Here is a 12,391-nt window from a genome sequence, read left to right as displayed (position 1 = left end):
GAACGTGGCAATCACAGGGGGCCCCTCAGGAAGGGAATCTGGGTATGAAAAACATTCCAAGATTTTCCAAAACAGGGCAAAGTAATTGACAAATTTCTTGTTCTTCTTGTCTAGGAAATTAGTAACAGATATATATATATATGAGTCTCACTTTATCTATGAATCTTCTGCTCGCATGATTTATCTTACTGATGCTGGTGTTTGTTTTTCCTTGTTTTAGAGCTAGAATTTGGGGCAAATAACTAGTGTTGCAGACTCCATTTAGTATGCTAACTGTAAGGTATTGAAGTAGACAAAACTGTCTTTGTTATACATTTGCAGATAATAATAAAGAAAGCAAACACTTCAAAATAAAATGACTCTGCACTTGGAAGCAGTCAAGTGAAACCACATTGTTAATGCAAAGTAAATATTTTAGACCATTAGCAAGAGTGGGACAGACATTATTCAGAACAGTGAGCTCAGAGGAACACTTTGGTTGAAGGGAGATAACTAAATTCTCCTAAGAAAAATGATGTTGTGCCACAATGGATAGTATTAGGTTTCCCTTTGAACTTCTTATAAAGGAACAAATTACAAAAGTTTGCTCTGGTCATCTAATCCTGTGGTGCTTTTTCTTTTGTTACTCTTTTTTCTAAGTCTTTTTCAGTCCTTTCTCTTGACATTCTGTGTGTTTTCTTTTTTCAAAGAATGTTACCAAGCTGATTTTTAATCTGAATAGGAAAAGTGCCCAGATAAAATGAACTTAAACCAGGGCATTCAAGTCAGAGACAGTAACATATCTTAGGCTGTTTTTTCCTTTCTCTTAAAAAGGTGGGGCGGGGGGGTGGGTGTTGTACCTTATGCTGCTGTATTTTACTTACTTTGATTTCTTTTGTTCTGATTATATTTGGCTTCCTTCATTTTCTAAATAACATGCATCTTAAAAACAAATACTTCTCGAAAAGTTACCATATTTCGCAATTTTGCGTCTAAGTCTAGATGTAACGCACCCAGTACAATGCACAACACTTGAATGTTGCTGCCATCATAATGCTGTGCACAAAATGGGGAGGCATTTTTTCCTGTCCTCTGAATGTTCTTTCTTTTACTAGGCTGAATATGTAAACCTCAGTTTTAGAGTTGCTTTCCATTCCTCAACTCTCTTCCGCACGCACTCCTTCTGTTACACACAACAACCTACTTAACGGTATAGGCTCAGAAATGCAGCCTGGGGGCCATAAAATAAAAGGCCTGGAACCTGTTTCATTTTCGTGCAATCGCTGCCCTTCACTTGGTTAAAATCTCTCACTGATATTGTGGAGACTGATTTTTGCTAATGGTCCTTTCAAAAAGTGACTCATTCATGCTGCATTCACCTCATGAGGGCTGAAGGCACATCACTGCAACTGTCTATCAACCTCACCAGATGACATGTAACTTCTGCCTTGCAGCACATGGAGAGGGGATTCTGTGCTCTTCACATAGATACTGAAGGCAGATACAAATGGTAGACAACTTCCACTCAGCTCCAGTCTACTTTACCTCGAGCAGCACAGTGCTCTCTCTACCAAAAGCAACCTGACAGGGAATCCCTAACTGTAGGGTGGGAAGCAGGAGGGCGCATGGAGGCTACCCCATATTTCACTTCCATCAGACAGCCAATAGTTGTGACTCTGTTAGTTACAAAGATTCTAAAATTTTTTGATATCTCGCCACTGTCTTATCTTAGAATAACATGTAAATAAATATTTGAGAAATTAGCTGTTATTGTACATGCCTCCCACCCCAGCCAAAAGATTGAAGTAGGAAACCCAGGTATTGGAATGGAACAGAATCCCCAGGATCTAGTGAGATTTGCAACCCAGGCATTCCTTACCATGCACAGAGCTGAAGGGGTACAGCAAAGCCAAGTGAAAGGCTCAGTTATTAACCTGAAGAGTCGGGACAAATGTGGAGAATGCAGGTCTACAACCAACCAGGTAGACACAGGAGACCCGGTCAGAGAGAGCAGTTCTCAGCACAGTGTAGGCAGGGGAGGACCCAAGGGTAAAAGCACCATATATGCCTCATTGTCGACATTTTCCTAAGATTACTAATCCCTTTAATCCCTCAACAACTACAACAACAAAGGAAGCTCATCAGATAAGCCTAAAAATAAAGTCTTTCTTTGCTGGTACTGTTTTTCGAAGGCTAACTCAAAACCTAGTTGTAAGAGCCTATTGAATTGCTTTTCTTTTTTCCACTCTTTTCAACATACTATATTAAAATAAAATAAGTGGGAGCCCTTGGTAAACAGGAATTGAATTCCATGGAAGTCACAGCCCAACACAACACAACATTCCAGAGAAGGCTGGCATCACAGTTAGCTGAATGTCAGACCATTTTCCTATTTAGTAGCAGTTTTGAGTAGAGAAGGGAGCAGAAATCAATTAAAAGGAAAGAAAAATTCTTTGTGGTAATAAAATTCTCAATATTTAAAAAATGATGAATATTCACAGCAAAAGCAATTTATAAATTATTTTAAGACATCTTACAATTTGGGCCAGAAATATGGCAGATAGATTATTAAAAATATGAAACTTGTTTAAATAAGCATAACCACTTAGGCTTGTTTCTCCCCACTGAGTAGGCAAGAACTGCCTGATGTAATCACTCACCCATTTGGTCTATTCCGCTTTGTACCTCTGGGAGGGGTGAAAGAGGAAAAATGTAGGAAATTTTCTTTTGTGGAAAAGCATATGTGTACAGCCACAAGCTCTGTGGATTTTGAGACTGATTGGATCAAACCCAGAAGGCCACATCCACTGTTTATGGCAGAGTTCCAACATGAAGGCAAAGCACCTGCAGGGGAATTACCCTTAAACTTTTATTATGACTGCATTTGCATAATATTATTTTTTCTTTCATCACAGAGAAGAATCTCTTAGGGGTTGATTCTTAGTAAATTCTGCAAGTCACTAAATAACTTAGCACTGCCTCTCACCTTCCTTATGAATGTCCATCTTCCATTTTTGTTCATAATCAGGACTTACAAGAAATCTGGCTGCATATAGATGTCATTTTTGCTCTGTTACTAGAAATGCTCTAAGGGAGAAGTTTTTTTTAATTTTACTTTATGTTCTGGGATACATGTGCTGAATGCGCAGGCTTCTTACGTAGGTATACATGTGTCATGGTGGTTTGCTGCACCTATCAACTTGTCATCTAGGTTTTAAGCCCTGCATGCATTAGGCATTCGTCCAAATGCTCTCCCTTCTAGGGGACAAGTTTTGAATCTTCCGGGTATCCCAGCACATGAATATCTAGGCTGCCCTGCCTTTGCACGGAAGATTATTGGTTTTATTTCTGCTGTTTAAGTTATTTGGATGAAACTCATGTGAAACTGACTTATGAAACTGTAGGGAAGGTAAAACTTCACCTCTATCCTCTTAGGATTTTTTTTTAAAGTTGTTCTGAGAATTAAATTGACATGAGACAGATCAATAGAAAAAAAGCATACACATTTACTTAATACATAGCATGGGAATCTTTTTTTTTTTTTTTTTTGAGACGGAGTCTTGCTCTGTCGCCCAGGCTAGAGTGCAGTGGCGTGGTCTCCGCTCACTGCAAGTTCTGCCTCCCGGGTTCACGCCATTCTCCTGCCTCAGCCTCCCAAGTAGCTGGGACTAGGCGCCCGCCACCACGCCGGGCTAATTTTTTTGTATTTTTAGTAGAGACGGGGTTTCAGCGTGTTAGCCAGGATGGTCTCAATCTCCTGACCTCGTGATCCGTCCGCCTCGGCCTCCCAAAGTGCTGGGATTACAGGCGTGAGCCACCGCACCTGGCCGGGAATCTTTAATAAAGAAATGGAGACCCAAGGAGTTGAACACTTACCTACTGAATTGGACAAAGAATAGTAATTTGTGAAAAGGCAGCTAAATTATTTGGGGAGGCGAGAAGACAAGAATTATTTTAATAAAATCTGTACAGAATCCTCTCAGCCTCAATTGCCCCTCCTTGATGATAAGAGTGTTGCTTTCTTTCTAGTACAGGGAGGATATCCTTCACATGGGAATTTCTTCTCCTGCTTTTAAGAAACAGCAGGAAGGTCAGAGCAATCTTGTGACTGCTGCTTTTCAAGTGCCTTTAAGTCAAAATAATGAATATGTATGTCAAAGTGGCAATATTTTGGGGTGGCATATTCTTAAGTCCTTTAAAACAAACCTAAGTGGATTGAAAATAGCAATAGCTTTGGGAACATTTTATTAATGTAACTATTTACAATAAAATTCTTTATTAAGAAAAGAAAACCATGGAGTAAATACCCTGGGAAACAAAACCCTAAAGCAAGATCTGTCTGGGTCTAAGGATTCAGAGACACATCAGGAACACCAAATCCCAGGCCATCCTTGCCTGGTGTGATGTTTAGTTTGTGTCAGAAGGAAGATTTGGTTCAGACTTGCCCTGACCTCTCAGTGATACTCCAGGGCAAGGGTTATCAATTCTAGCTCCTGCATAGAATCACCTGGAGCTTTCCAAAAATCATGACGTTCAGAACTTACTTTTGACCCAATAAATTGTGGTCTCTGGGAATAAGGCACAGGCATTAGAACTTTTTAAATGCTCTCCAAGTGATCCTAATTGGCCTCCACTGTTTAGAACAAGAGTTTCCTAACTGTGTTCTGTAGAACTCTAGGGTGATTCCTATAGAAGTGAGGCTGCAGGTTAAGGCTGCCACGCCTCCAGACCCTCCATCCAAATTCTTCTCCTACTTACCTCTCTTTTTATGTCTTTTACGTGCTTCAAATAAAATAAAAATCCATTTGGAAAAAAAGTGGAAAACACTAGAGAGATATGATCAAAGTGGAACAGTTTTGATTGAAACAAAGTCCATCTCACCTTTAGTTGGGACAACAAACTTGTCTATAGGGAAAAAGGTAGAGAAAGAGGCTGTGTTTTTGAGGATATTTTTCAAAATAAGATGGAAATCGATCAGTTTGTAAGCATATATTTCTTTAATTGCTTGACATCATGCCTAGGGTCGGTGAAACCCACTCATAAGTTAGCCAACTGTTTAAGGAAGTAACCCTTTTTAAAACACTGATTACTATCCCTCATGTTTCCTCCGTGACACAAATACCAACAAAACCCCTGGGAGAAATAATTGTGTTCTGTTGAAACCATCAGCAATTATTATGATTGCAGAAGCACATCTCTTTATGATAAAATATAGGCACAGAATGTTTTTACAATGCAACTAGTCACCATTTTATAGGTTATAAACTGCCAAAGAATGCATATATCTTAAGGTACTGTTCTTAAGCAAAGTTACTCAATATCATGAGTTCTTACTTTGCTGACTTAATCCTATTTCTTGAAATGATCCAGTGAATGTGATTAGGTGAAGTAATTAATTCATTTTCCCATTTTAATCTCAGTTTTCATTGCAATTTAAAACTTGTGAAGATTTCTCTCTGGCATTGTTGTGGCTGTAGGTACAGGAAACCTGAAATTATAAAAAGATAGTTGGCCAGACAGAAAGAAAGGTGGACTCTAAAATATATAAAAATTAAAGTTTGGGGACTATTTGAAATCTTTTATAAACTTTCCACTGCTGGCCGGGCGCGGTGGCTCATGTCTGTAATCCCAGCACTTTGGGAGGCCGAGGCGGGCGGATCACGAGGTTAGGAGATCGAGACCATCCTGGCTAACACAGTGAAACCCCATCTCTACTAAAAATACAAAAAATAGCCGGGCGAGGTGGCGGGCGCCTGAAGTCCCAGCTACTTGGGAGGCTGAGGCAGGAGAATGGTGTGAACCCTGAGAGGCTGAGCCTGCAGTGAGCCGAGATCGTGCCACTGCACTCCAGCCTGGGTGACAGCGAGACTCTGTCTCAAAAAAAAAAAAAAAACTTTCCACTGCTAAAAATTCCGTCTATATCAATTGTCATTTTTATCTAAGGAAATTTTTTAAAAAATAAAATGAAAAGTTTACTTCATTGATACAGTAGGAGCATAGTTTGAGCATAACTATCCTAAATATTTAGAAACCCAAGGTGAAAAGCTGTTCAGGATGGGAAAGAATCCAGGGGCCCAGACAGAGGCCAGGAAACTTGGAGATAGACCTCTATTCCCAAGAGGACACTAAGAATCCAATTGGCTGGGAATTCACACACTACTGGCTGTAAGATTTAGGACAACGGAGTTGAGACTTTGAGATGTACTAATTCAACATCCTCATTTTACAAATGAGGGAACATGCTTTGAAAAATTATATGAACACTCAAGAATATACTAAAATGAGGCAGAATTTGTGTGATGGAAATTAGGATTAGACAAATGTAGGTCCAAATTGATGTTCAATAACTTAACAGTGGCTTAACCACCTTAGACTTTTTGGACTCTAGCATTTTATTTATAAACATAGAAAAGGTAATACCTCCCTCCCAGTATGCTTGTGAAACTTACATGAAACAAGAGCCAAGACTTCAAGTTAACTTAGTTTTTTAAATTAAATTAATGAAATTCCAATAGGAATATAGGAGTGGTTTAGTTTTAAATTCAAAACAATATAGTTTCTTGAAAATGATATAACACAGAAAGGAAAATAAGTCGAAAATTTTCCAACTCTTTTATTGAAATATAAGAAAATGATTCTCCACAATGAAAGAGTAAACTTGTGGCAGGAAAAATTGTTCCAAAAGACCTACCTGAAGGCTTATTTAACATTTTTGGACATGAAAGATAAAGAAACCAATGAGAATATAGGATAAAACATCGTGTTAGTAATAAAGAAAGAAATAAAGATGGCATCAGACATCAGGCTGTGGCCACCTCAGCAATATTCAATGACAAAAGACAATGGAGTAACGCTTACAATACACTCACGTAGAGAAAGTATGAACCAGACAAGCTGTCCTTCAATTCGAGAACAGGCCAACAGGCTGAATATGTAAGAATTCAGAGAATAGCATTCCTGTGAGCCTTTGCTGAGAATGATACTAGAAGGTAAACTCCAGCTAAGCAGGAGGTGATTGACAAAACTTCAGCAAAGTAACTGAGGTGACTATATCATTTATTTTGTTGTGTACCTTATGAAATTTTTCAAACATATACAAATGTAAAGAGAATAATGTAATGAATTCCATGTACCTACCATCCAGCTTCAATAGTTTCCATATTTTGCCAATCTTATTTCATCTTTCAGCTTTCTCCCTAAACTTTCTTTTTTCCAGAGCATTTTAAAGAAACTTCTAGACATCATGGCAGTTCACACATAAATATTTAAATATACATCTCTAACTGAAGATCTTTTTAAAAAACATAAACCAGCACTGCATTATCACACATAGCAAAATTAATAATTCTCTAAAAATCATCTAATATTCATTCATATTTTCCTAAATATCTCAAAGATATCTTATTACAGTTGGTTGTTGGAAACAGGATGCAAATAAGGTCTATATAGCATATCTGGTTATTAAGTCACTTATATCTCCTTTATTCTCCTTTTTTAATACTGTTAATCTGTGGGGAAACAGAGTCATCTGTAAAATGGAATGTTCTGTTAGAACTAGATATACCTGGTTGTTTTCTTGTGGTGCTAATTGCCTTGTTTTTTGTTGCTCACATTTCCTGTAAACTAGCAGTAATGTCTAAATACTTGATTAGGTTTAGCTTTTTAGGAAACAATATTTCACAGGTTGTACTATGTACTTATTCTTGCCTTGACTCATAAGGCACGTAGTATCTGGTTTGATGCTAATATAGATGAGTGGCTTCAAATTGCATAGGTCTGACCCCATTCTACTTTCACCTAATAGTTTAGAATTCATTATTTATTGTCTAGATCCATTTTGTCATCAAAGGTTGCAAAATGTTTACTTTCAAATTCTGAAAAGCCCTATAAACAATAAAAGAATTAGTAGAGGGATAAAATTAATAAGCATAAGACAATAGCTTTTCATGTACTCAGATAACAATCACTTAGAAAGATATAGTGGAAAAAAGAAACCATTTACAATAGGAACAAAGAAAACACCTACAAATAGAGTTTACAAGAAACATGTAAAACTTATGTGAAGTAAACTTTAAAATATTCCTAAAGGACAAAAGGTATCCTTGAATGAGTGGAAAGGTATCCCTGAATGAATGGAAAGGCACCCCAAAGTCTTGGACAGGTTGATGACCGATTCAGTAGATCTGGAGTGCAGCCCAGGATTCTGAGTTTCTTACAGCCTGCCTTCCCCAGAACAGCCTGCTCTGTGCTGTAGAGCAGTTATTCTCAAGATGTAGTCCCCAGACCAGTAGCATCAATATCACCTGAGAACCTGTTAGAAATGCAGATTCTCTTGCCTCACCCCAGACCTACTGACTCAGACACTCTGGGGGTGGAGTTCAGCAATCCACATTTTAATAAGCCCTCCAGATGATTTTTATATGGACTAAAGTTTGAGAACCACTGCCTTAGTGTTATCAAATTTAGCTTGAACTAGAATCAGCTAGGATCATGTTAAACGGCAGGCTTGACTCAACAGGTTTTAGATACTGTCTGATTCTGCATTTCTAACAAGCTTCATCATGATACTGATGTTGACAGTCTGAAGATAACATTTTGAGAGACAAGACTAGAAGAACAATCTGTTTCCAGCTTACTGAAGGCCAGCCTAGTCTGAAACCCTTACTTGCTATTTTTTCCTAGATATTAATGACAAATAATAGTTTAATGTGTTACTCCTCCCAATAATATGTTTGTGTTCCTTTCAAACAAAATTTAACCAAAAATAATTAAAAGTGAATCTCCAGCTTTGGTGGAGCGATTTTAGAGAGCTACTTATCAGCATCTGTCATATCATGCTGTAGATGCTATACTGCTAACTGGAACCTAAAGAAAAAGAAAACATTATTGAAGAAAATGTTCTCTATGCATAGGGAGAATGTATAAATGTATAAATACAATTTGCCTGTAATTTTTGTCTTTTTATAAATTCTGATTTTCATGTTAGTGTTCAGGTTCTATCGCTTCATATTGCCCCAAAATTCAGTGGCTTAAAGACACATTTATTTAAGCTCATGATTTTTGAGGTCATGGAGTTGGATAGGACATAGCAAGGACTTCTCTACAAAGCCTGCAGCCTCCACTGGAGTGGGTCAAATGTTTGGAGATGGCTGCAATGATTTGACTAGGGCCATAGATCTGGGGCCTTTTGTTCTCACTGTTGGTTGGACTTCCTGGTTCTTCTCCATGTCACGTACACTGGGGCCTGAATGTTTAAAATGGCTCCTTTGCTCACATGCCTGACCCCTAAGCTAGAATATCTGGGACAATTGGAGCCATTGGGATCTCTCTCTCTCTCTCTTTTTATCTCTCTCTCTCTCTCCTGCCACTGGCTAGCTTGGGCCTCTTCAGAGCTTGGTAGTCCCTGGGTAATTGCAGTTCTTATGTAGTGGCTTTTACCAGACTGTTGAGCATTGCAACATTGTAAGAGACCAAGGCATAAACTGTGATACTGCTTAACAGTCTGCCTCATGTCTGCCATATTTTATTGGTTCATAAAGTCAGATTTAAAGTGAGGATAACACGACTACATCTGCCAGAAGGAGCCATTGAACCATATTTAATTTATCACATGTGCTGGTTAATTTTAGATGTCAACTTGATTGGATTAAGGGGTAGCCAGATAGTTATTAAAGCATTATTTCTGGGTATGTATGTGGGGGTGTTTCCAAAAAAGATTGGCATTTGAATCAGTGGACTGAGTAAGGAAAATCTGCCCTCACCTAACCTGGGCAGGCACCATACAGTCCATTGAGGGCCTGGGTAGGACAAAAAGGGAGAGGATGGGCAAATTTGCTCTCTCTCTCTCTCTCCACTCGAGTTGGGTCACCAGTCTTTTCTGTCTCCTGGAGTTGGGTCACCAATCTTCTCCTTATCTATTGCCCTTGGAAATAAAAACTTCAGGTTCCTTTGCCTTTGGCTCTGGGATTTGTACCATCAACTCCCCTGGTTCTCAGGCCCTCAGACTGGGACTTGAGCCACCCTACACACTTCCCTGATTCTCCAGCTTACAGGTGGCATGTCATGGGCCTTCTCAGCCTTCATAATCACATGAGCCAATTCCCACAATAAATCCTCTTTATATATATATATATATATATATATATATATATATATACACACACACACAATATATATATAGCACATATATTTTGTTATATATTTGTTTTATTTTGTTATATATAATATATATTCCCACAATAAATCACCTTTCATATATATAACATATATATATATACACATGCATACACACACACACAGACATACAGACACACACACATGCACACACATATATATGTATGTATGTATATATACTGTTGTACTGTTGGTTCTGTTTCTCTGGAGAACCCTGACTAACATACCACTGTTATGTTTATTAAAATGAGAGACCCAGGTACACCAAAGATACTCCAAAATTGCTTAGCTAGAACCAATTTAAATTCATAAAAAAAAATGCTCACTGTAAAACTTCTGAAAGTTCATCCCAGCTCAAGAAAACCCATGGTATATTGGCAAATACATCATATTAGGATGTCTCTTTTTTCCTGGAGAGCCAGTTTTTAATTTTTATCATACTCTGCTGTTTGAAATCCAGATAACATTTCCAATATTTCAAGCTCACAGCCCCTCACCACCTTCACTGACTCCCTATGTAAAAAATCAGTAGTTCTTCACCATGACTGCACATTATAATCACCTAGGAAGCTTTTAAAAGAAATCTCAATGTTCAAGCCCTAACCCAGAAAAGTTACATCAGGTTCTCAGGAAATGGGACCAGACATTGTGATTGTCAAAGGCCCCCAGGTGATTCCAATGTGCAGCCAACATTGAGAGTTACTGATAAACACAGATAGATGCTTTCTATCCAACCTCTCATGCCAACGCCTTAGCTTTTTCATAATGATTTTGGGATCTAAAATCAGAGAAGTCCAAGCACTACCCACAAAGGAAATTAATATCCCCTGGATTGTACAACAGGGGATATTTAAAATAAGAGAGAAAAATGAGAGGGAAATATTAGAAAATTAAGATAATTACCTTAGAGAATTTGGAACCACCAAAGTCTAAATAGAATAATATAGTTAATAGTTGAAGTACTTGAAATATATCATGTGAGAAGCAGTAGCAGTTTTCTGCTACCCAGTGACTTCTGGATTGGTTTAACCAGTTTTTAGAGTAAATCAGTGGATCATCAGGCTTTGAAACAACTAATTTGAATCAATAATGTCATCGTTTTCTCGTTAAATGTATACCTTTTCAGTGATGCTTTAAAGATCTCAAGTAGAAAACCATATAAAAATTTTAAAAGTTGCTTTGGACACATATATTTTATAATATATTACTTTAAGGTATAATGCATAGAATTATGTAGTGATTTGTCTGCCATGCCTTATTTTTGGAATCTTTGTTAAATACCTTTTTTTCCCCCACTTTATATTTGATATGCATAAGCTGAATGTATCCTAAAGCTGAATTAAGTGGTTTAGCCTGAAAAAAGGAAGGAACTGCACAGGAAAAACCAAAAAATCATATATATGTGTACTCAATTTATTCATGGGATAAATTGGACAGAATCAGCATTTTGTGCCATGAAATTTTTCCTTGAGTATATTCCTTGTATGGGAAAGCATCACATTCTTTTCAAGAGCATTCTCGAATCCTTTTCTCTTACATAATAGGGTAGTGGTGGTAGGGAGAAGACCAGATCTTCAGGGAAAATTAGAAGTATAAAAAGGGAGTCAGCCTGGGCTTGGGTTGGCTCTAGCGCAAGCACCCTTCCATATGCTTCAATTCTAGACCTAGAAGAGACTGTTATGGCAGACATTAGTATGACCATTGGATGCCCTCTCTAGATATCCAAATTCAGGGTGCCAACGTCCCAGTTCTGCGGTGTAACCTCCTCTGGAGGATCACCCTTGGACTACTGGAGATTCCTCACCTGGAGTTTTCTGGGGAATGCTCTCTCTTGGCTGCAATGGAAGCCCCAGAGCACAGTTGGGATCAGGAGAAAGCTGACATTCCAGAGTCCCCCATAGGTCAAGCTGAGGCTGAAGTCCCAGAATTTCCTGTGGGATTGATTGAGACTCCACTTGTAACTGCATTTTTTCTTGTGTTTATCCTGCTAATATGTTTCTCCTAAGAGGATTTCCTTTTAATAAATCATGTATACACAGCTCCCTGTGTCAGGCGCAGCCTCTAGGGAGCACATCCAAAGACAACTAATGGTCCACACATTTTAAAGTCTCTGCTATCAAAGCCAGTTCATCCTGCTGCCTCTAGATACCCATTCCCTCAGGATACTCGAGAGCAGACACCAATTTCCTCTCCCTATCTTACTCCACTGCCTCCAGGACTATTTGTGGGACAGATAAGT

General features: G+C 38.3%; 1 protein-coding gene across 1 annotated transcript in view; it reads left to right on the top strand.

The window, feature by feature from the left end:
* The window catches only part of TRAPPC3L (trafficking protein particle complex 3 like), a 58,489-nt gene that overhangs the window by 15,004 nt on the left and 31,094 nt on the right, over positions 1 to 12,391 (top strand). The window lies entirely within an intron of this gene.

This window comes from Nomascus leucogenys, chromosome 3, assembly GCF_006542625.1.
Source record: "Nomascus leucogenys isolate Asia chromosome 3, Asia_NLE_v1, whole genome shotgun sequence".
Classification (NCBI taxonomy): Eukaryota; Metazoa; Chordata; class Mammalia; order Primates; family Hylobatidae; genus Nomascus; species Nomascus leucogenys.
The sequence above is the reverse complement of the archived record's forward strand: the minus strand, read 5'-3'. Positions and strand labels throughout refer to the sequence as shown.